The sequence below is a fragment of the Hibiscus syriacus genome, unplaced genomic scaffold (assembly GCF_006381635.1).
Source record: "Hibiscus syriacus cultivar Baekdansim isolate YM2019G1 unplaced genomic scaffold, ASM638163v2 tig00110332_pilon, whole genome shotgun sequence".
Lineage (NCBI taxonomy): Eukaryota > Viridiplantae > Streptophyta > Magnoliopsida > Malvales > Malvaceae > Hibiscus > Hibiscus syriacus.
Window position 1 is genome coordinate 2,186,793 of NW_024062688.1, and position 18,462 is coordinate 2,205,254.

General features: G+C 36.1%; 1 long non-coding RNA gene and 1 pseudogene across 1 annotated transcript; one reads left to right on the forward strand and one right to left on the reverse strand.

The window, feature by feature from the left end:
- Positions 1 to 607: 607 nt before the first annotated feature.
- Positions 608 to 18,110, forward strand: LOC120119384. The gene is made up of 3 exons (XR_005515825.1): positions 608 to 627; positions 9,022 to 9,024; positions 17,920 to 18,110. It is a non-coding gene; the product is annotated as an uncharacterized LOC120119384 (long non-coding RNA).
- LOC120119383 lies at positions 4,756 to 7,181 on the reverse strand (annotated as a pseudogene).
- Positions 18,111 to 18,462: the final 352 nt, after the last annotated feature.

The window sequence follows — 18,462 nt, forward strand, 5'->3', positions numbered from 1 at the left end:
ATCAACATGTTACATAAGTGCAAACTTTTCAAGAGCATGTGCCATTGAGTTTTGTTCTCAAGGGGTTTTGTGACATTATACAAAAATAAGGCATATCTACATCTACACTCTTCAAAGATGATAGATTCTTCGTTCGAAGAGGAAAGATTTATTGGATTTCTACACAATTGAAGAAAGACTAAGTTCACCTCTTTGAAATTAAATAAAGATGAAATTAACATTCATGCATCATATTTAGACATTTGCAAAATAGGTGCATTTTCATCCATTTTATCCATATTTGACAAGAAATTCAAAGATTTTAGCAAAGATTCGAATCCATCATTCGATGGATCAACATTTCCAGAAAGAGTTCATAATGAAAAGAACTCATCTGAAGAAGGAAGAAGAAATTCATAATGAGAATAATTTGTTCAAACATTTTGTTTGAATTCATCATTTGATGGATCAAATTTTCCAGAGAAGTTCATAATGAGAAGAACTCATCTGAAGAAGAAAGAAGAAGTTCATAATGAGAAGAGCTTGTTCAACCTTTTGCATGACTCTATCACAGAAGGAGATAGATCAACATCAACTTTTCCAGAGAAGTTCATAATGAGAAGAACTCATCTGAAGAAGGAAGAAGAAGTTCATAATGAGAAGAACTTGTTCAACCTTTTGCATGACTCTATCACAGAAGGAGATAGATCATCATCAACTTTTCCAGAGAAAGTTCATAATAAGAAGAAGTCATCTGAAGAATGAAGAAGAAGTTCATAATGATAAGAGCTTGTTCAACCTTTTGTATGATCTATCACAGAATGAGATAGATTAGCATCAAGAAGAGCTTGTATAATCTATCATAGAAGGAGATAGATTAACATCAACATTTTCAGAAGTGTTTATAATGAGAAGAACTCATCTGAAGAATAAGGAGCAGAACTTGTTCAAACTTTTTGCTAGATTACATCACAAAAGGAGATGAATTGACATCTCCAGTGGAATAATTCATAATGAGAAGAATTTGTTCAACATTTCCATCTTAATCAAGAGAAGTCAACTGAACAAAAATTTATTGTCTTTTCGTCTTTGCCATATTCTTGTTAACACAAGAATGTACAAAGAGGGGCAGCTGTAGACATTAAATTTTGTCTATTTTATTTTTATTATTATAATGATTATAATTATTACTATTATTATTATATTTTTATTAATAAATATTTTTATTATATTTTTATTAATAAATATTATTATTACATATTACAGGCCCAATACCCGGAGCCCAATTACAACAGTACCCAATACCTAGAGCCTAGTTCTGGCCTAACTGAGCTAGCTTAATAGAAACCCTAAACTGATTAGGGTTTGATCTCAGCTCTATCCGCCAGTAATCATCCACCGTTGGATCTCAAATCCAACGGTCCAGAAGCCTCCAGCTGAAACCCTAGGGTTATGATACCTAGGGACATGCAGTCGCCGCCTCTGTTGCCGCCGCTCCACGCCGCTTCATATACTGCCACGACGCCAGCCGAGAGCCTCCAGAAGATTCAAAACCAGACGTCCACGTTAAAGGCCACTATGAGTCACCACTAAAGTTTGGTGACTCACTAAACTGCCACTCTATTATCCGGTCCAAGATGAGCGCTGATGATGGCTATAAAGCCATCAACCGAACCTGCAAAGAAAAACCAGAGAAGGAATGAGTAACCTAGCAACCATAAAACACCAAAATAACAAGGAAAATACGAGGAATACTTACCGAGGAAGCACCGCCATCACCAGAGTTCACACGAGCCTCCAAGCATCACTTAAGGCCTTCGAAAACCCAAAGGTATTTTCATATATTTGCTCCGATCAGGAGCTTTTTAAGAAAAACGGTCACCGGAACCGTCATTAGGATGATCCGATCTACATTTTGGTGTAAAATAAAATTTTCCGGCCACCGGATGCGGTGGCTGGCGGTGGGGTTAACGCCGGCAGACGGCTGTCGGTCGGTGTCATATCTCTCTGTTTTAGAGAGAAACGAGAGAGAAATTTATTCTCTCAATTTAGAGAGAGAATGAGAGAGAAGGAAATAAAGGCTTTGGCCTTAAGGCCGTTCGGTCTTGGGTTTAAATACCCCTCACCGAAAGGCGTCGTTTTGGGGAGGGGTATATGCGTAATTATGTAAATTGTTTTAGGTAAAACTTTACCCGCTTCCATCACAGTTCTGTAATCTTATATTTTAGTCACTAAAGTAAACTTTAGATCCTCTTAATTCAGTATTCGAATTTTATATATATTCATTTTAGCCCTTTACATAAAACAATATATATTTTAGGTAAATGACAAATTTAGTCCTTTGATTTTAATAATTAATATTTTAACCCCGAATAATAGGTTTTAATTTATTTTAATTTGATACTCGAATTTAATATAATTTTATTTTTGCCCCTAAATTAAATAAATGAAAAATAGCATGTTTAATCCCTGTAATTTTAAATAAATTAATTGTGAATTAGATATTTAATTTTAATATATTTTAATTTAATCATTAACTTTAAATTATTAGTTTTTATTATTTTTACTTTCATTTATTATAGTTATTGTTTAAATTTTATATGATTATTATCAATATATTTAAATATTATTATTATTATAAATATATATATATATAATAAATAATATTTATTTTATTTTTAAATCCTTTATATAAATTATTTTTATTTTATTTTAATTAAAGAAAATGGCTGTCTTAAAGCACCTAGAAGTCCGTTTTCTGACATTTTTATCTTATAAAATATATATTAATTGTTAAATATTTTATTAATATTTCTTTTATATATCGAAGAAAAGAATTGTCTTAAAGCACCTAGAAGTCATTTTCTGATATTTCTAAATAGATAAATATCTTATTTATATTTAAATTAATATATTTTTATAAAATTATAAATTTGAAATAACAATATTATAAAATAAATATATCTTTGAATTTTTAAATTTCAGACAATAGAGACAATTTATAATTAATGAGTACCAAATTTTGGGCGTTATAGGGGTGTTAATCCTTCCCTAAACGTAATCGACCACGAATCTTATTTTACTAAAATTTTTTGTTATACGCAGATCAATTTTATCTTTTAAATTATGTTTTATTCAAAACTATTTTAAAAGATTGTTTTAAGTATTTGACCTACCTAACTCAAAAAGGCCAATGGCGACTCCCAAAATATTTTTTAAATCAAAATCATTTATTTATTCGTTTTATTTTCCCCGCCAAGTAGTAAAAGTAAAGTAAAAATTCGTACCCGGGCGAAAACCGGTTACGACATAACCGATATAAATATACCAGTTTTATGAGAAAATAGGTCATCATAAAGTATCGACACTTATTAAGTTTGTGTCGATATATTTTGTCCATAATGAATGTCAGACGGGTGCACTCATAAAGTGTCGATACATTTTTAAAAAGTATCGATCCCAAAAACATCGAAACCCATAATTATAATGTAATAGGTAATTTTGTAATATAACCGGTATATTTATACCGGTTTTATGTGAGAATAGGTATACATAATGTGTCGACACTTTTTAATGTGTCGATACTTTTTTCCAGAATGAATGCCCAAAAGGGTGAACGCATATAGTGTCGATACATTTATAAAAAGTATCGATCCAAAAAACATCGAAACCGATAATTATAATGTAATAGATAAATTTGCAATGTTACAGGTATAAATATACCGGTTTACTTATAAAATAGGTCAATATAAGCGCTAATTATTACATTATATAAACGCTACCTAATATGTTATTGTACTTGATAATATTTCCAGTTAAATACCTATTTTATTATATAAGCGCTACCTATTACATTATATAAGCGTTACCTAATATGTTATTGTACTTGATAATATTTTCGGTTAAATAATATAACATAACCGGTCTAAATTTTAACCGGTCACTTGTTTAACTGGTCATGCCGTCGCACAGAAAAAGTTTTCGAAGAAACCCCATAAAGTCAAATTGGGTTTAGAATTACATAATATTCCGAAACAAATATAAGCTAGAACTCGTAATTTGGGGTTGAATACATAATTGTATACTCATTCCGAATCCAGGTAACATTCAGCATGGTTTAGAATTACAGCATGCACCCCACTCTTAGTACTATTAAGAGGGCCTTCCAAAACGTGTTTTTGCTGATTCTAGGTTTTTTAGGGATGAATCGATTTTGACTTGCTTAAGTTATGAATTCTATTTTACACTTCAAATTTTATTCAATTTTTTTTAGACTGAGTTTATAAAATTCAAGTCAAATCAAATTAAATTGTTTAAATTTCAATTTAAATTTAATTCTAAATATTTATAATGTTATAGTCTATTAAATTTCAATTTAAACAATGTTCTATAACAATTTATGACATGAATATATATTTATTCATATATGATATACATATATCGTGCTGCCTTGAGAGACTCAACTCAAGCTTGCAAACCAATCCGCTAATTACTAAAAATTTTGAGATATTCAAATTATTTCAATTCTATCTTATAACACAATTCGAATTTGAATTCTTTTCGAGTCGAATTTATGAAACTATCGTTTTTCAAGTTAGACTTGAGTTTTACTCACCCAAGAGACTACCTCATCCGTAGTAAATTTCATATATAAGCAGCCTTTAAGCAAATAACCATCCATGAGGTAAAATCTCTAAATCTGCTTAACTAACGGATCTAGGGTTTCATTTCACTATGTTCTCCACCATCATCCATTGAAGAACCAAATAACAAAACACCATCCAATACAATACCACAACTGTTATACCAAAGCAAACAAGTATTGAATGACAAAATATATTGTACCGAAAGCATACACCCAAGCTATTTAGGAATATCAATATCAAAACAAGATAGAATAACCAATCACACCATACCTATACCCACCACATTGAGACATATTGAAATGCCATGTATCTAGAGGAGAAAAAGTTATTAATTCCCCTCAATTCTGTTCTTAGTATGAAGGGAAAAAGGGTATCAATCTAAATGAATAATAATAATAATACAAAACAAATGAGTCATCGAACCTTCTAGTCCACCATTTTGGCCAAGCGATGGACGGTACTTCTTGCGATTCTATTACCAGGATCAATCTTCAGAACAGTTCTTAGATCTTCAGCCCCAAGTTTGTATTTCTCCATGCTTTCGTACAACAGTGCACGTTGTACAAGGACGGACACAATCGTCTCATCGTGCTCTAATACCTTGATAGAAAAATGAACAACATAACTTCATCTGTAAAACTAGTGGACCATCAATCCATATAGTGATTTCAGTTGATGTATCCTTGATGAATACAAAATCAAAGGACCTTGCAGTGTGCAAATAGAGTACCATGCTAATTATTCTTTCTCACACCCATTTGAGATCAGGTTTAAATGCTTGCTCCAGAGCTAACATCGGATCAAACCTCAACCCCGTGCCACCCTAACAATTTGGGAGGAGGTTTGCATGGGATTGAGTAAATTTAAAAAATCATTTGCAATCTACGTGCATGCTATAGAATTTTAATATAAATATTTGCACTAATAAGCAAATATAATATCTAACAATTTGAAGAGTCTCGTACCATTGAACAATCAGCTACAGCCTTCTTGTACTCCCCAACCTCTTTATAGCATGAAGCCCTACATGATAAAACCTCCATGGTGGCAGCCTTATCTTTTGTCTTTTCAAGCAGAACCACTGCCCACGACAGCCACTTAATGGCATCAGCATACTGGCCTTGCTTCTGGTTGTCGATGCCCTTGCTCTTGGCAGAAGATGCTGTGACACCAGCCGGGGGAGGAGGAAGCCCTTCGAGCTCTGTTGTCGAGCCGACGTCATTTCCTCCTCCTCCGAACTCGGAGTCTAACCCCCAATCATCAACTCCTGAAAATTGCTGCTCTCCACCTCCACCAGCACTGGATGCTTGAGCAGCAACTCCACCAGAAGCTGAAGACGCCGAAATGAACATGTCGAGAGGGTCACCGCCTGAGCTCTGAACAGATGATTGACTTTGAGATCCAACATTCTTCGCAGGCATCCCAAAATCATCCATATTCAAACCAGAAGAAACATCCGACCCCATAAAATCATGATAACTCGAAGTGAAACCACTAGACGGAGATGCAATTGTGCTAGGTTTTGAAGCATTCTGAAAATGCCCAAATGCATCATCTGCAACCTTGGCCTTATTTCCTCTGTTGCTTCCTGAATTAAGGCTACCTGATGGTTTTGATGAAAAATCAACCAAAGAACCAAAAGGGTCCTTCGAACCAATCCCACCAGCTCCTCCGGCCGTACTTTTCATTGGTGCCCCGCCAAGATTCTGACTCTTAGTATTATTAATATCGACATTAACATTACTACTACCAATACCACTGTTATTATTGTATCCACCAGAAGTTCCCCAATTCCCAGTACTTTTGGGTAATGAATCAGCCAAATTCCCCATTGAATATGTGCTTTTACTCGAAGAATTTGAAGCCGGATTCGAATTTTTCAAAGGAACATTAGAATTACTATTACTCTTTCCCTGTCCCAAAGCAGAGGTAACCAAATCTCCAAACAAATTAGGGCTCTTGTTAACGATCCCAACCCCAGAGCTATTACCTCCCGTGGAGCCCCAGCTCTTCCCAAAAATGTCTCCCACCATGGAAGTGGGACCAGATAACCCGGGTTGGGTTGCCTGATTCGGGGTGTGGGTTGGTGGGTCCACGACGGCTTGTTGGGTTGCCATCCCGGCTTCGATTGTGCAGATGTTGTCGATGAATATGGAGAAGTGGTTTTGTTCTTTTGATCATTGAGAGATTTGGGTCGGCCCGATCCAAGGCCGAGATCAAAATCGAAGCTTTTTAGCGAACCAGACAACCCTTTCCCGTAATTGGAGTTCATGATTTTCTCGCAAAATGTGGATCTAAGTAGGTATTAATTGACGGAATCGAATTTGATCAAAGAACATACCTTTTCAAAGATGAGATCCTGAGTTTAGGCGCACTACGGCGGCGGGGTCGGCGGCGGAGTGTGGTGTTTGGAGAGAGAGAGAGTTGAGTTCCGGTGAACTGGAAGTGTGAAATTTGATTTCGGACAAGAAAGCAGAGCAGAAGAGGCTTCGGATCTGAAATCTAGTTTAACACCCAACGGAGGAAGTAATTAAATGAAGGGGGGGGGGGAACTGGGCAATTAATTACATTCTGTTTTCAAGTCTCAGTTTTGCAATTTTTTTGTTTTAACAATTTCCATTAATAATCATGGGGATTTGAGTTTTAAAAAGATTTATATTAAATTATTTAAAACCATCACATTTTTTTTAAAATAATCAAATAAGTATTAACTGGAAATAGCGTCTGTTACAGTAATATCATAAATGCAATGTGGATAATCTAACGTGAATGAAATTAGAGTGCCAATGTTGGAAGCCCATTGTGCAAGCGTGTGCGAGGCGACATTAGCCTTTGACGAACCGCGACCAGCTTGTAATTCGGATGGGAGTTAAGAATGTCCCGAGCTTCAAACAGTTGAAAATGTAGCACTGAAAAATCAGTGTCAGACTGAAGAACCTGTGCAACTACATTAGTAGCGTCACTCTCCAATATTACTCGAGAATAACCAGCTCCCACTGCAAATTGAAGACCTGCACAGATTGCATCAGCCTCAATCATAGAGGGGTCCTTAGATATAGAAGCGCACATGGTCTGAACTGCAAGAACAAAGCCGTCTGAGTCCCAAGCGATGTTGCCAACCGTTGCTGCTGCATTGGAGGATGGCAAGCCCCATCAACATTTATTTTAATGATGCCCGAAGATGGTTTACTCCAATGCTCCAAGTGTGATATGAATGAAGTAGTAGATCTGGGAGCCAAATTGTTGGATGTAGCATCAGAATAAGCAGACTGCAAAGCACGGGTGGTCGTCGATACATGCCACTTAGAAAGCAGTCTTGACTCACGAACCAAAACATTTCACCGATGCCAATTCTGTGATATCATACCCAACAAAATAGTGAAACATACAGTGTCCATCAGCCCCATTGTAGATTTCAACCAACTGCCACATGAATCAAACACACCAGATACAACAAAGGAGGGCAACCCCGCCATTGAAAAGATTGGGATAACCTCAGGGCAGTCCCGTAGAGCATGAAACACAGTTTCTTCGGATAATTCAAATAAAGGACAGATGGCATCGAACATCCCAGCCAAGAACAGAAGACGACGCACCGGTAGAGCTTCATGAGCAGCTCTCCAACCAAACAGGCGCACCCTCGGCAATGTAGGGAGACGAGATAAGACCAACCATAGACGTGATGAGTGAGCGGGCTGTCGATGTTGTCTGCATATCCATCGGTACCCGGAGTGGACTGAATAATTTCCCGATGAATGACCTTGACATAACAATTTGTCAGTGGGCACAGACGAGAGGATATTGCCAGAAAGAAGTACTTTGCTGTCAACAAGCGGGAAAGCTGAATGGATGGATTCTATATGCAACGCCCAAATTTGCGTACCAAGCATCGCTATATTAAATAGATGAAGATCGTAGAACCCCAGACCACCGACTCTCTCCGGTTTTCCTGCTGACAAACCGTACTCTACTCGACTAGTGGCCAACCTTTATCTGACGGGTCACCCGACCACCAATAGGCATGAAGGGCACTATCGATATATCGAATTATCCCATCCAGAAGAAGATAACAGCCCATAGTATATGTAGGAAAAACTTGACCAACCGACTTGATGTGTTTAGTACATTGTTATGGATTTATTTTGAAATTTTATCATATATTTCATTTAATTTGTAAATTTATATACAAATAGTATATTAAATATAAATCTAGATTATAAAACTACATAATTTACGGTAAGAATAAGGAAAAAAATGAACGAGAGATAAATAACAAAATGAGAGATGATATTGTTTTTCTAGTAATTATTTTTTGATAAATCTAAGATAAATATAAAGAAGTATATGTTCAAAGATTCTTAATCATTTGACAATAAACGGTTATATCATTACATAGACAGTATTCGAACCTAAGACTTCAAAGAATAACAATAAGTTCCTTAACCATTGAAGTCGTTTGGTTCATGCTTCTAATAACTTGTATATTATGATTTTTACAAAATCACCATTTGTAGGGTTATAATCATATACATAAGGGGTGTTATAGAAAAACAAAATATCAAGAGTCCAATAAGTGTTACTTGTAGATAGAATTCACAATTCCTTAGATGTATTAAAGAACACGTTAAGTGATCTCAATGTTAAAAAAGAATGTTATTTCCCTTAAAGATTTTAGATTTGAACAGCTATATGGGTAGGTTAGTATGCATTATCAATATATCGATTAATTTTTTTTGAACATATACTATATTGTAACCATTCTAAATTATTAAAAAAACATGTCTCATTAAAAGCTTACTAAAAAAATCTCAGACAAAAATACACCGAAAAAGAGAGAGTACATAATATAATAATATCCAAGACTTGTAGCCGTGTTAAAGAATAAGAAAAATCATTGGGACAAAATCACGTATAGAGAAAAAAAAAAGTATAATGTGTATGCTACTCTCTTTTATGACTACATCACTCAAGATCTTTAAAACGCCGTAATTAACAACGAGCATCACATATGATTTTGAGTGTCACAGTTGTTTTATCGATCATTACATATGATTTTGAGTTAGATATCAACAACGAGTGTAGAATTAATGATGCTTTCAAATGATTATTTGTAAAACTAGCATTTCTGAACACTTTATCCCCGTATGTGGCATCTCTTCCATTTTGTGTTTTTCCAAGGGGTGTTGTGAATTCCAAGGATATAATTTGGGTACTTGGACGAATCAAGATAATAATCGGTTGCTTCAATTTTTTTCTCAACATTTAAGGGGTAATTTTCTCACTAATTCAATACTAATTTTCAATGCAAGGTTGCAACAGCTACCCTTATATTCTTTCACGAATTAAAATAAATTTACAATTCATAACTAATTATAATAATTCATTACCATAATTAATATGTTGATAAATAATTTATTAAATGAGTTTATCAATATTGTTAGAGAGAATGTAAGGTCGGCTAGGAAAGCAATTTGCCCGTATAAACCAACTATTGCTCTCTTCCAAGAAACAAAAGTAGGTTCGATCGGTTGTAATTTTTTGGGGCTTCGTTGGGCCTCCTCTAGCTTCCAGATTGTTTCTTCTCCGGCGTCTGGCTCGGCCGGTGGGCTCTATGTCTATGGGATTCTGATTATTTTCAACTTACCGATCACTTCCTTCATCAGAGATATGTTGCTCTCATTTCGAAGCAATAATTTTTGTTGTGATATTATAAATGTGTATAGTCCGTCTGTAGACTCCAATAAACATAGTTTTTTCTCAGAATTACTCACATTTGCCAAAAGTAATGATATCCAATGGTGTATTGGAGGAGATTTCAACGCCTTTTTATCACCAGAGGAAAAGAGTGATTTTTCTTACAATCAAGCAGTGGTGGACATGTTCCAATTTTTTGTGAATGAGGCTGGACTTATTGACTTGCCCACGATTGGTGGCTTTTTTTAACTGGTGCAACTATAGGGATTCTCCCACTTTTGTAAGGCTGGAAAGATTTCTTGTGTCGCCAGAGTTTGTCAATGTACCAAAAGGTGCCATCAAAGTCGATTTCTGACCATAATGCTATAATATTGGAGTCTAGGGTGGATTGGGATCCTCAACCTTTTAAGTGTTTCAATTATTGGTTTGATGAAGCTGGCTTTGATGATATGGTAGTTTCGACTCTAAATCGATTAAAGGATAGTAACTGCAAGTCAGGCTTGGTTAAGCTTCTACAAGGATCAAAGCTCGCTATAAGGAGCTGGTACAAAAATTTCAAATCTGTTTCTAAACCGTCAATAGCGGATTTGGAATGCAATACCAGTGATCTTAAAGACGAAATACATAATGCAGCTGGTGTTCCTAATTTAGTTGAAAATATCAGGAAGTTGAAATCCACTCTCTGGAACGAGCATGGGAGGGAAGAGCGAGAATGATTTCAAAAATCAAGGTTGCGTTGGTTTCATGAGAGCGATAGAAATACACGTTGACAACCTCTGTTATTCGTAGAGCTAATCTGATTTCGAGTATCAAGTTTGGTGATAGTCTTGTTTCGGATCAATTTACAGTGAAGAAGGTAATTCATGACCGTTGGGAAATAAACGAGTAAACAAGTAATTTCCCTATAACCAGATTAGTAAGAATGCAAAATAAAAGCGGAAAAATAATACCCGAAAATTGATAACGGAGTTCAACCAATTGTGCTTACGTCTCCGGACTGCTGCAGATCTTTTACTAAGAGAGAAAATTTACAGGTGTTTACAAAACACTCACTACTCACAAGAAACTCTCTAGTATTGGGAGAAAGAAATGATTTGGGATTTGGGATGATTTTGAAGCTAAATGAGCTAGGGTATTTATAGTTGAAACTTAGGGACTAATCTTTGAAAATACCCTAAAGTGCAATGACTAAAGTGAATTTACCCATTCCTATTTTCAACAAACATCTACCAAACATTACCAAACTTTGAAAAACATTTTTCAAAGAAACATTTACCAAATTTTGAAAAACATTTTTCAAAGTTGGTTGCCAAACTTTGAACTAACTTTTAACAATCTCTCACTTGAAGACTGATTTTAATCTGTCTTCACACCTCGATCAATGCAACAGTATTTCTGGTCTTGTTATTCTAGCATGCCAACTGAAGTTGAACACAACTTCAGTTTGTCCGTAGTCACTGTCTTTGTCAACGTGTCTGCCGGATTTTGAGCTCCACTAATCTTTTCAAGTTTCAAAATCCCATCTTCCAGAAGAGATCGGATAAAATGATATCTCAATTGTATGTGCTTCGTCCTGGAATGAAAAGACGGATTCTTTGCTAGATGGATAGCATTTTGACTGTCGCAATACAAGATATTGTTTTCTTGTTTCTTGCCTAACTCTTCCAAGAAACTTTGGAGCCAAACCATCTCTTTGCTAGCTTCCGTAACAGCGACATATTCTGCTTCAGTTGTGGAAAGAGCAACTATCTTCTGTAGTTGAAAAACTCAACTCAGTGCAGTTCCTCCTAGAGTATAGACATACCCTGTAGTGCTCATTTTGATGTCAATATTTCCGGCCAAGTCAATATCTACATAGCCTGTCAATATCGTATCTCCAACTTTGAAACAAAGTGCTTTGTTTGTGGTACCTCGCAGATATCTGAGGATCCATTTGACTGCTTCCCAGTGTATCTTGCCCGGATTATTCATGTACCTGCTAACAGCTCCCACTACATGAGCAATATCTGGTCTGATACATACCATGGCATACATCAGACTTCCAATTGCTGAGGCATACGACACATTACCATGTGTGCACGTTCTTCCTCCGTCTTTGGTGACTGTTCTTTGGAGAGTCTAAAATGAACACCTAAAGGTGTACTTGCTGGTTTAGCATCTTGCATGTTGAACCTGGAGAGTACTTTGTTGATGTACTCAGCCTGTGATAACATCAAAGTCCCCGACTTTGTGTCTCTCTTGATCCTCATCCCAAGAATCTACTTTGCAGCACCCAGATCCTTCATAGCAAATTGCTTCGACAATTTTTGCTTCAAGTGTATAATCTCTTGCATGTTTGAGCCTGCAACGAGCATGTCATCAACGTACAACAATAAAATAATGAAGCTATTGTCGAACCTCTTGATGTAGCAACAATGATCTGCTTGGCATCTGGTAAAGCCACTGCTACTCATGAAGCTATCGAACTTCTTGTACCACTGTCTAGGAGCTTGTTTTAAACCATACAAGCTCTTCTTCAACCTACATACCAGGTTTTTCTTGCCTGCCTCTATGAAGCCTTCTGGCTTCCTCATATAGATTTATTCCTTCAAATCACCATGAAGGAAAGCTGTCTTTACATCTAACTACTCAAGATGTAAATTTTCTTCCTTTTGCTGAAAACCTTTGAGAACCAATCTTGCTTTGTAGCATTTGCTCCAATCGTGCTCTTCCTTGATCCTGTAAATCCACTTGTTGTGGAGCGCTTTCTTTCCTGGTGGTAATTCAGTTAATTCCCACATCTGATTTGACATAAGCGAGTCCATCTCATCTTTCATGGAAGACTCCCACTTGACTGAATCCTCCACCTGCATTGCTTCATCATAGCACTCTGGTTCACCATTGTCAGTCAGCAACAAGTATTGCAAAGAAGGAGAATAACGTTGGGTTGGTTTAGGAATTCTGGAGGAGCGTCTTAGTTCTGGTGTGCCTGGTTCTTCTTGAACTGCTTCAGGACTGATCTGAACATCATTTCCAGAAATCTCCTCGAACTCAGCAAATTCCTTTGTTTCAGCTTTGGTATTGGAGCTGCTTGATTCTACAGTTAACCTGTCTTTGTACATCATATTCTCATTGAAAATGACATCTCTGTTTCTGATGATCTTCCGATTTTCATAGTCCCAAAACCGGTAGCCGAACTCATCACCACCATAACCAACAAAGATATATTTGTTGGACTTGGCATCAAGTTTACTTCTTTCAGCAGAGTTTATGTGTATATAAGAAATACAACCAAACACTCTTAAGTGTGAAAGGTTTATTTCTTTCTTGCTCCAAACTTCCTCTGGTATTCTGCCATCCAAAGGAACTGAGGGCCCACGGTTAATCAGGTAAGCTGCAGTGTTGATAACTTCAGCCCATAGAAATTTGGGCAATCCGGCATGTATCCTCATGCTTCTGGCACGTTCATTCAGAGTTCTGTTCATGCGCTCTACTACGCCATTCTGTTACGGTGTCATGGGAACTGTTGTCTTCATCTTGATCCCATTGTTTGCGCAAAATTCTCTGAATCTACGATTTTTGTACTCTCCTCCATTATCAGACCTCAACCGCTTGACTTTCAGACCAGTCTCATTTTCCACCATGGCCTTTCATTTTCTGAAGGTATCAAAGACTTCTGATTTTTTCTTTAGAAAATAAACCCAATCCTTCCTTGTAGAATCATCGATGAATGTGACATAATATAATGAGCCTGCAAGATATGAAACTGTAGATGGTCCCCATACATCAGTATAAACCAACTCTAACTTTTCAGCCTTGGATGTCTTACCAATCTTTGCAAAGCTGACTTTCTTTTGTTTGTCAAAGATGTAATCCTCGCATAGTCCGACATCTATATTCTTTAGATCCGACAACTTCCCCTTTGATAAAAGTGTCTTCATCCCTTTCTCGCTCATATGGCCAAGCCTTTGGTGCCATAGGTTTGATTTTCCATCAGCATCTGCTACTGCAATGACATTCTCTAAATTTGAGGTTATATAGAGAGTAACAATTTTCTTACCACGAGCAATGACGAGTGCTCATTTGGTAATCTTCCATTCACAGCCTGAAAAGGTTGTACTATATTCTTCTCCATCAAGTTGTCTTACAGAAATCAAATTCCTTTTGAGGCCAAGAATATGTCTCACTCCTGTCAGCTTTCAGGTGGTCTGGTTTGGCAGCTTTAATCGGATGTCTCATTTTCCGACGATCTTCAAGGTTTCATCATCAGCTAGATAAACCCTCCCAAAATCACCACTGACATAGTTCTCCATGATTTCTCGGCATGGGGTGGAGTGGAAAGATGCTCCTGAATCCAAGATCCATGATTCAATCAGACTGTTGACGCTTAGAATCATGGAATCACCTGTATCCTCTGTCACGTTGGCAGATTCTTGTGCGCAGATATTTTTCTTCGGTGCTCGGTAATTCTTTTTAAAGTGGCCCTTCTTGCCTCATTTATAACAGGTAAAATCTTTCTTTCCCATTCTTGATTTTCCCGTTCTGGATTTGGATCTGCCACGATTTGAATTTCTTTCTGAAGTTCTCCCTCTAGACTCTGTGTGCAAGGCTGAGGAGGTTGATGCTTCACCCGATTCTCTCCATCAAATTTCTTCACTCAATACCAGATCTCGAACATCGTCAAATTTTAATTTGCTGTTTCCCGACGAGCTGCTGACTGCTGTAACAGTAGCATTCCAACTGTCTGGTAGAGACGATAAGAGAATTAAAGCTCGAACTTCATCATCGAATTCAATTTTCACGGAACTCAACTGGGTTGTGATTGTGTTGAGTTCATTTAGGTGTTGAGCCACCGATGCCCCTTCTGCCATCCGCAAATTGAACAATTGCCTCATCAAATGAACTTTGTTTGAGGCTGATGGCTTCTCATACATACTAGAGAGAGCCGCCATAAGACCCGCCGTGGTCTTTTCCTTTGCTATGTTGAAAGCAACATTGCGGGATAACGTTAGTCGGATAACTCCGAGGGCTTGTCTGTCGAGAAGAGCTAAGTCTTCATTCTTCATGCCCTCTGGTTGCTTTCCTGAGAGATGTTGATATAGATTTTTCTAGTACAAAAAATCTTCAATATGCATCTTCCAAAAGCCAAAGTCCGCACCATCGAACTTTTCAATTTTCACATTCCCTTCGTCTGCAGCCATCGCTCCCACTCGAATCTGGCTTCGTTTGGATCGTTTCTGACAATTCTTGCGAACCACCATGTATTAGAACACATCCGTCGACAAATTCGTATCGCTGACAAAATTTTTACTATTCACAAAATTCACTATTCACATGAATAGTAATGAATAGTGACCTCGCAAAAATTGACAAAATTTACAACCAAAAGCTCTGATACCAGTTATTGGGAAATAAACTAGTAAACAAATAATTTCTCAATAATCAGATTAGTAAGAATGCAAAATAAAAGCGGAAAAATAATACTCAAAAATTGATAACGGAGTTCAGCCAATTGTGCTTACGTCTCCGGACTGCTGCATATCTTTTATTAAGAGAGAAAATTTACAGGTGTTTACAAAACACTCACTACTCACAAGAAACTCTCTAGTATTGGGAGAAAGATGATTTGGGATTTGGGATGATTTTGAAGCTAAATGAGCTAGGGTATTTATAGTTGAAACTTAGGGACTAATCTTAGAAAATACCCTAAAGTGCAATGACTAAAGTGAATTTACCCATTCATATTTTCAACAAACATATACCAAACTTTGAAAAAACATTTTTCAAAGAAACATTTACCAAACTTTGAAAAATATTTTTTAAAATTGGTTGACAAACTTTATCAAGGTCGCGTTGGTTTCATGAGAGCGATAGAAATACACGTTGACAACCTCTGTTATACGTAGAGCTAATCTGATTTCGAGTATCAAGTTTGGTGATAGTCTTGTTTCGGATCAATCTACAGTGAAGAAGGTAATTCATGACGATTTCAAGATGGTTGTCAACTCAAAATCTGCTTTGGAAGTTTCCAGCATGAATCTAAACTTCAAGAAACTTGGTCAGAGTGAAGCAACTTTTTTGGAAGAAATTGGGAGGGCCATCTGTTCCCGCGATGGCGACCGTATTGGATACTTCAAGAGGTATTGGAATGTCCTAAGAGGGGACATTATTAAACTTTTATGAGGGGCAAGAAATGAAAGGTGGTTTGAATCACTCTTTTATTATTCTCATTTCCAAGTAAACCATTACAACCATTTTGGATAAGTTTAAACCGATCGGTCTGGTTGGAGGAGTTGATAAAATACTAGGAAGCTCCTTGGTAATATACTTCGGCTGTATATTGGTCGCATCATCTGTAAAACAAGTCTTGGAAAAACAAAACACGTGCATGAAACCGCTGGATCAACTTCTTAAGTTATTATAGAATTGAAATATTTTTTATTTAACCTATTCTAACTAATGGAAGGGAAAAAAGAAGTAAAATGCTGTTAATAGTCTCAAACCTAGAACATTGAAGAAGAGCGTGAGTAAATTATCCATGAAGCTAAAGCAAATATCTAATCAAATTTTATACATTATATATATAATTATCAAATTGAATCTTTTTATAATAAGATGACATTAAAATTTCAAATTAGATTTCTTTTTTACCTTTATAATTTAATATATATAATTCTTAAATCAAATGTTTTTAATTTATTTAATTATTTAATGATTTTAAACTTTTATTTAAAATAAAATGTTCAAAATCAGTAATTAATTAAGTTAAAAAGATTTCATTTAATTTTTTTTAATTAAAAACAGTTTTTTAAAGATATTAAAAATTGTTAAGTAGTTATGAATTTATTTTATATTAAGTAATAATTTTTATTAAGATATTAACGATACTAAAAAAATTAAATGAAATATTTTAAGTTAACTAATAAGTGACTCGAACATTTTATTTTTAATAAAAATTAAAACTATTAATTAAATTGAAAAATCAGTTTACCGATTATATATATAATTATAAAAATAAATGTAAAAGATAAAAAGTAAATCTAACTTAAATATATAAAAATTTAATTTAATTTTTAAAATATTTTATATAAAAACTGTTTTCAGTCGTGCTCAGGCTGAAAGGGCAGCTACTGCCGGCGCTCGGAATGTTAATGCTTATGGGCAGAAGGAAGAAGGGACTAGCAGGAGAAAAGGGAGGCAAAGAGGCAGATGTATTTGATGAGTACGGAGAAGGCAGTGAGGTTAGGCGAAAGGAGAGACAAGGCTTCGATGCCTGCGATGGGTGCTTCACAGTGCCAAAACTGTTTCCAAGCAGGGCATTGGACATATGAATGCAAGAACGAACGGGGTTACATGTCACGACCCTCACGAACTCAGCTACTTAAGAACCCCAAACTCAGGATAAAGCTTTCGATTTCTTATGATTTGGACATCCCAGATGGAAAGGATAAGAAGGATGATGATAGATCTAAGAAAAGCAAAGGGAAATATCGGTCGGATTCCGGTACTGGTGTCTGGTAGTGATAGAGAGGCTTCAGTTTTTGAGACCGACACTGATGCCTCGTCTGTCACGGGATCAGAATATTCTTCAGAGGGGAGTAATAGAAGAGAGGAGGAGGAGTAAGAAGAAGCAGCAGCAGAAAAAGGGTAGGTGTAGGAGGTACAGCTCATCTTCTGAGTCTTCTGATTCAGACTCAGACTCAGATTCCGACGATCGGAGCAGTCGAAAGAAGAGCTCAAGGCATAGCAGAAAGCGATGAATGAGAGAGGGTAGTACACAACATTGCCTGTTTTAAGCACATATAATTCTACCATGTTAGAACCTTCCAAAATAAGTTTGCAAAATGATTGCATCCTTTTTTTTTCTTGCACTGTTTTGTTATAACATAATTGAGATTAGTTTGTAGTTGTGGATTATCAGATTTGTAGATATTATGAAATGATAGTAGCTTGAAAATTCCTATAGTAAGTTTCTGTCTATTATGGACAACTAGATTATATGTTTTTGAATGCTACTGCTTGTTTATCCAATTTTGGCAATCCATGAATTTGGTTATGCTGTTTAGTGGACTATATTGGATGGGTTGCCATTAGCCAGTTCTTAGATTTGCTACGTGATTGGTCAATATTTTCAGTCTGTGGTTTTTGTGAGAATTATCCATCT